This window comes from Oncorhynchus kisutch, linkage group LG9, assembly GCF_002021735.2.
Source record: "Oncorhynchus kisutch isolate 150728-3 linkage group LG9, Okis_V2, whole genome shotgun sequence".
In the NCBI taxonomy this organism is placed as follows: domain Eukaryota; kingdom Metazoa; phylum Chordata; class Actinopteri; order Salmoniformes; family Salmonidae; genus Oncorhynchus; species Oncorhynchus kisutch.
In genome coordinates this window covers 43,728,247-43,735,746 of record NC_034182.2, presented here as the reverse complement: position 1 = coordinate 43,735,746, position 7,500 = coordinate 43,728,247, and the positions used below count along the sequence as shown (strand labels likewise).

The window sequence follows — 7,500 nt, the reverse complement described above, 5'->3', positions numbered from 1 at the left end:
ATACAGAGTATTACGGTACAGAGTCAATGTGGAGGCTATATACAGAGTATTACGGTACAGAGTCAATGTGGAGGCTATATACAGAGTATTACGGTACAGAGTCAATGTGGAGGCTATATACAGGGTATTACGGTAGAGAGTCAATGTGGAGGCTATATACAGGGTGTTACGGTACAGAGTCAATATGGAGGCTATATACAGGGGGTACCGGTACAGAGTCAATGTGGAGGTTATATACAGAGTATTACGGTACAGAGTCAATGTGGAGGCTATATACAGAGTATTACGGTACAGAGTCAATGTGGAGGCTATATACAGAGTATTACGGTACAGAGTCAATGTGGAGGCTATATACAGAGTATTACGGTACAGAGTCAATGTGGAGGCTATATACAGAGTATTACGGTACAGAGTCAATGTGGAGGCTATATACAGAGTATTACGGTACAGAGTCAATGTGGAGGCTATATACAGAGTATTACGGTACAGAGTCAATGTGGAGGCTATATACAGAGTATTACGGTAGAGAGTCAATGTGGAGGCTACATACAGAGTATTACGGTAGAGAGTCAATGAGGAGGCTATATACAGAGTATTACGGTACAGAGTCAATGTGGAGGCTATATACAGAGTATTACGGTACAGAGTCAATGTGGAGGCTATATACAGAGTATTACGGTACAGAGTCAATGTGGAGGCTATATACAGAGTATTACGGTAGAGAGTCAATGTGGAGGCTATATACAGAGTATTACGGTACAGAGTCAATGTGGAGGCTATATACAGAGTATTACGGTAGAGAGTCAATGAGGAGGCTATATACAGAGTATTACGGTAGAGAGTCAATGTGGAGGCTATATACAGAGTATTACGGTAGAGAGTCAATGTTGAGGCTATATACAGAGTATTACGGTAGAGAGTCAATGTGGAGGCTATATACAGAGTATTACGGTAGAGAGTCAATGTGGAGGCTATATACAGAGTATTACGGTAGAGAGTCAATGTGGAGGCTATATACAGAGTATTACGGTAGAGAGTCAATGTGGAGGCTATATACAGGGTATTACGGTACAGAGTCAATGTGGAGGCTATATACAGAGTATTACGGTACAGAGTCAATGTGGAGGCTATATACAGAGTATTACGGTAGAGAGTCAATGTGGAGGCTATATACAGAGTATTACGGTAGAGAGTCAATGTGGAGGCTATATACAGAGTATTACGGTAGAGAGTCAATGTGGAGGCTATATACAGAGTATTACGGTAGAGAGTCAATGAGGAGGCTATATACAGAGTATTACGGTAGAGAGTCAATGTGGAGGCTATATACAGAGTATTACGGTAGAGAGTCAATGTGGAGGCTATATACAGAGTATTACGGTAGAGAGTCAATGTGGAGGCTATATACAGAGTATTACGGTAGAGAGTCAATGTGGAGGCTATATACAGAGTATTACGGTAGAGAGTCAATGTGGAGGCTATATACAGAGTATTACGGTACAGAGTCAATGTGGAGGCTATATACAGAGTATTACGGTAGAGAGTCAATGTGGAGGCTATATACAGAGTATTACGGTAGAGAGTCAATGTGGAGGCTCTATACAGAGTATTACGGTACAGAGTCAATGTGGAGGCTATATACAGGGTATTACGGTACAGAGTCAAGTGGAGGCTATATACAGGGTATTACGGTACAGAGTTAATGTGGAGGCTATATACAGGGGGTACCGGTACAGAGTCAATGTGGAGGCTATATACAGGGTGTTACGGTACAGAGTCAATGTGGAGGCTATATAAAGGGGGTACCGGTACAGAGGTCAATGTGGAGGCTATATAAAGGGGGTACCTGTACAGAGTCAATGTGGAGGCTATATAAAGGGGGTACCGGTACAGAGTCAATGTGGAGGCTATATAAAGGGGGTACCTGTACAGAGTCAATGTGGAGGCTATATAAAGGGGGTACCGGTACAGAGTCAATGTGGAGGCTATATAAAGGAGGTACCGGTACAGAGTCAATGTGGAGGCTATTTACAGGGGTACCGGTACAGAGTCAATGTGGAGGCTATATACAGGGGGTACCGGTACAGAGTCAATGTGGAGGCTATATACAGGGGGTATCAGTACAGAGTCAATGTGCGGTTAGTCGAGGTAATATGTACATGTAGGTAGAGTTATGAAAGTGACTATGCATAGATGATAACAGAGAGTAGCAGCAGCAGTGTGTGGGGGGGGGACAATGCAAATAGTCTGTGTAGCCATTTGATTAGGTGTTCAGGAGTCTTATGGCTTGGTGGTAGAAGCTGTTTAGAAGTCTCTTGGACCTAGACATGGCATACCGGTGTGGTAGCAGAGAGAACAGCTTATGATTAGGAAATCTTAGATAATTTTTTAGGGCCTTCTTCTGACACCGCCTGGTATAGAGGTCCTGGATGGCAGGAAACTTGGCCCCCGGTGATGTACTGGGTCGTAGCCACTACCCTCTGTAGTGCCTTGCGGTCGGAGGCCGAGCAGTTGCCAACCAGGCAGTGATGCAACCCGTCAGGTTGCTCTGGATGGTGCAGCTGTAAAACCTTTTGAGGATCTGAGGACCTATGCCAAATCTTTTGAGGATCTGAGGACGCATGCCAAATCTTTTGAGGATCTGAGGACCCATGCCAAATATTTTCAGTCTCCTGAGGGGGAATAGGTTTTGTTGTGCCCTCTTCACGACTGTCTTGGTATAATTTGACCATGTTAGTTTGTTGGCGTTGTGGACGCCAAGGAACATGAGGCTCTCAACATGCTCCACTACAGCCCCGTAGATGAGAATGGGGACGTGCTCGGTCTTCCTTTTCCTGTAGTCCACAATCATCTCCTTTGTCTTGATCACATTTAGGGAGAGGTTGTTGTCCAGTTTTATATCTTTATGTTTGAAGCCTGAAGTTCAAGGGGGCTGAATACTTTCGCAAGGCACTGTATATATATATATATATATATATATATATATATCAGAATACGACTGTAACGTAACAAAATGTGGAAAACCTCTAGGGGTCTGAATAATTTCCAAATGCACTGTATGTACCTGGTAGTGACAATTGTCCCTAGGTTGTGGATCGACTTCCTCAGCCCCTCTGCCTCCATCACTAAGTCCAGCTGATCATTCTCCTCAGCCTGGAATGGTAACCCTACCAGAAATATACATGTTAAGAATTATAGTACTATCAGAAATATACTTGTTAAAAATTATAGTACTACCAGAAATATACAGGGACAGATGTAATTACATTAGCCTGTCTGTGACCCACGGGACAGCTGTGACTACATTATCCTATCTGACGTGACCCACGGGGACAGCTATGACTACATTAGCCTGTCTGACGTGACCCACGGGGACAGCTGTGACTACATTAGCCTGTCTGTGACCCACGGGGACAGCTGTGACCACATTAGCCTGTCTGTGACCCACGGGGACAGCTGTGACTACATTAGCCTGTCTGTGACCCACGGGGACAGCTGTGACTACATTAGCCTGTCTGTGATCCACAGGGACAGCTGTTACCACACTGGCCTGGATAGGTTCTTTGTTAATGCAATATTGGCTAAGAAACTGTTTGATTGGTTCTCTCAAACGTGTTTGTGGGTGTTTGACTGAGAAAGACACAGCGGAGAGCCAACCAGAAATAGAACCCCCCTCTTCGTCATCAACGTCAAAGAGCCATTCCAGACTCTGAAGTCAGGAGGACTTTTGAGAGTTAGGTGTTAGCCAGAATCATTTCACATGTCATGGAACAGAACATGTTAGAATTTCCAAACCTTGGCTGGCCAGCTCCCCCAGCCTCTCCCCAAGGCCTCTCTCAGCCTGCAGGCTCGCGGCGCTGGCCTTCCCGCTCAGGGCCTCCTCTGTCTGCGTACAGGTGTCAGCGATACCCCTGTGGCCCTGGAGCAGGGTGTCCAGCTGGGCCTGCAGAACCTAGGGAGGGAAGGAGGGAGGCAGAGAGAGATGTGTGTGAAGAATTGAACTGTAAACACAGAGAGAAAGGAAGAGGAAGACACTTTTGTCTATCCTTCCTTCCCCCTCTCTGTCTCTCTGTCTCTCTCTCTCTCTCTGTATCTCTCTCTCCTCTCTCTCTCTCTCTCTCTCTCTCTCTCTCTCTCTCTCTCTCTCTGTCTCTCTCTCTCCCCCTCTCTCTCTCTCTCTCTCTCTCTCTCTCTCTCCCCCTCTCTCTCTCTCTCTCTCTCTCTGTCTCTCTCTCTCTCTTTCTCTCTCTCTCTGTCTCTCTCTCTCTGTCTCTCTCTCTCTCTCCCTCCCTGCTTCCCTCTCCCGTCCCCCTCCCTACCTTCTGTTTCAGTCCGTAGGTGACCTCTAGCTCCATCAGTAGGACACTCTTCCTGACGTCCAGGGTCTTGTGGAGCTCTTCAAAGCTGACGTGGATGTCCTCCTCGATCAAATCTCTCTGATTGGTCAGCTGCTTTAGGATCTCTCTCAGAGACACCAGGGCCTCCGAGATCTTGAGGCAGTCTACGGGTACACAGAGGGTGGGGTGGGGGGATGAAACTTGAAAACTATTCTATAACTAGGTCCCAACAAGAGTAGTAAACACACAAAAATTGGACCAATTGGGGACATTTTGTTGGTCCCCAAAAGGTCAAATAGTATTTCTAGGGGGTTTAGGGTTAAGGTTAGAATTAGGTTACGGGTTAGGAGCTAGGGTTAGTTTTAGGGTTAGGAGCTAGGGTTAGTTTTAGGGTTAGGAACTAGGGTTAGGAGCTAGGGTTAGTTTTAGGGTTAGTTTTAGGGTTAGGAGCTAGGGTTAGGAGCTAGGGTTAGTTTTAGGGTTAGGAGCTAGGGTTAGGAGCTAGGGTTGGTTTTAAGGTTAGGAGCTAGGGTTAGTTTTAGGGTTAGGAGCTAGGGTTAGGAGCTAGGATTAGTTTTAGGGTTAGGAGCTAGGGTTAGGAGCTAGGGCTAGTTTTAGGGTTAGGAACTAGGGTTAGGAACTAGGGTTAGTTTTAGGGTTAGGAGCTAGGGTTAGTTTTAGGGTTAGGAGCTAGGGTTAGGAGCTAGGGTTGGTTTTAAGGTTAGGAGCTAGGGTTAGGAGATAGGGTTAGGTTAGGGTTAGTTTAGGGTTAAGGTTAGGGGCTAGGGTTAGGAGATAGGGTTAGTTTAGGGTTAAGGTTAGGGGCTAGGGTTAGGAGATAGGGTTAGGAGATAGGGTTAGTTTAGGGTTAGGGTTAGGGGTTAAGGTTAGGGGTTAAGGTTAGGGGTTAGTGAAAGTAGGATTTTGAATGGGACTGACCTTTGTGTCCCCACAAGGTTAGTGTGTGTGTGTGTGTGTTTGTGTGTGTGTGTGTGTGTGTGTGTGTGTGTGTGTGTGTGTGTGTGTGTGTGTGTGTGTGTGTGTGGTGTGTGTGTGTGTGTGTGTACCTGTTCTGTGCAGCAGTCAGTCTCTCCTGCAGGCCGTCTCTGTGTGTCTCCAGAAAGTCTAATAAAGGCAGCGTGGGATGGTCCGCGTGCTCCCCCGACACACACACCTCACACACACACACCTCACACCCTGAACAGTACAGCTCCGTCACCTGCAGACGACACACACACACGGTCAACGTGGGGGAGGAGTGTGTGTGTGTGTGTGTGTGTGTCTCCTACCTTGCCAGTGTGTGTGTGTGTGTGTGTGTGTGTGTGTGTGTGTGTGTGTGTGTGTGTGTGTGTGTGTGTGTGTGTGTGTGTGTGTGTGTGTGTGTGTGTGTCTCCTACCTTGCCGGTGCGTGTGTGTGTCTCCTACCTTGCCAGTGTGTGTGTGTGTGTGTCTCCTACCTTGCCAATGTGTGTGTGTGCGTGTGTGTCTCCTACCTTGCCAGTGTGTGTGTGTCTCCTACCTTGCCAGTGTGTGTGTGTGTGTCTCCTACCTTGCCAGTGTGTGTGTGTGTGTGTGTGTGTGTGTGTGTGTGTGTGTGTGTGTGTGTGTGTGTGTGTGTGTGTGTGTCTCCTACCTTGCCAGTGTGTGTGTGTGTGTCTCCTACCTTGCCAGTGTGTGTGTGTGTGTGTGTGTGTGTGTCTCCTACCTTGCCAGTGTGTGTGTGACAGGCCAGTCCCTTGTCTGGTAGAGCCTCCAGTACTGTACACTCTTCACTACTGCTGTCAGGTGATGGCTGTCCCGCCTCCATCAGGACAGTCCACACCCCTTTCTACAGCCTGCAGCCAGGGGGAGGGACCACGATGACCAGACACACCCCTGTCTGTAGCCAGGGGGAGGGACAGGATTGGCAGACAAACACCTTCTTCCTTTCTCAGGACTGCAGTAACTCTGGACGGGTTCACCTCAGGACAGAGGACGGGTTCACCTCAGGACAGAGGACGGGTTCACCTCAGGACAGAGGACGGGTTCACCTCAGGACAGAGGACGGGTTCACCTCAGGACAGAGGACGGGTTCACCTCAGGACAAAGGACGGGTTCACCTCAGGACTGAGGACCGGGTTCACCTCAGGACTGCAGTAACTCTGGACTGATTCCCCTCAGGACAGAGGACGGGTTCACCTCAGGACAGAGGACGGGTTCACCTCAGGACAGAGGACGGGTTCACCTCAGGACAGAGGACGGATTCACCTCAGGACAGAGGACGGGTTCACCTCAGGACAGAGGACGGGTTCACCTCAGGACTGAGGATGAGTTCACCTCAGGACAGAGGACGGGTTTCACCTCAGGACTGAGGACGGGTTCACCTCAGGACAGAGGACGGGTTCACCTCAGGACAGAGACGGGTTCACCCTCAGGACAGAGGACGGGTTTCACCTCAGGACTGCAGTAACTCTGGACTGATTCCCCTCAGGACAGAGGACCGGGTTCACCTCAGGACTGAGGACTGATTCCCCCTCAGGACTGCAGTAACTCTGGACTGATTCACCTCAGGACTGCAGTAACTCTGGACGGGTTCACCTCAGGACTGCAGTAACTCTGGACTGATTCACCTCAGGACTGCCAGTAACTCTGGACGGATTCACCTCAGGACTGCAGTAACTCTGGACTGATTCACCTCAGGACTGCAGTAACTCTGGACGGGTTCACCTCAGGACTGGGAACTCATTGTCCTACAAGGAGAGTGGCAGACAAGGGTTAGAGATACTTCTGAGGTGCTGATAAACAGCTGATGGGGAGGCAGCACACACCAGCTGATGGGGGGGACACACAGCTGATAGGGAGGGAGACACAACAGCTGATGGGGGGGGATCACCCAGCTGATGGGGAGGGACACACAGCTGATGGGCAGGAGACCACAGCCTGATCGGGCGGAGACACAAAGCTGATGGGTGAGGAGACCCACCCAGCTGATGGGGAGGCGACACACAGCTGATAGGGGGAAGGGAGACACCGCTGATGGGGAGGAGACACAGCTGATGGGGAGGAGACACAGCTGATGGGGTAAAGAGACACAGCTGATAGGGAGGAGACACAGCTGATGGGGAGGAGACACACAGCGAGACACACAGCTGATGGGGTGGAGACACACAGCTGATGGGGGGGA

General features: G+C 48.9%; 1 pseudogene; it reads right to left on the bottom strand.

The window, feature by feature from the left end:
• Nucleotides 1-7,500, bottom strand: part of LOC109882983 (tripartite motif-containing protein 2-like) — a 26,536-nt pseudogene that overhangs the window by 17,524 nt on the left and 1,512 nt on the right.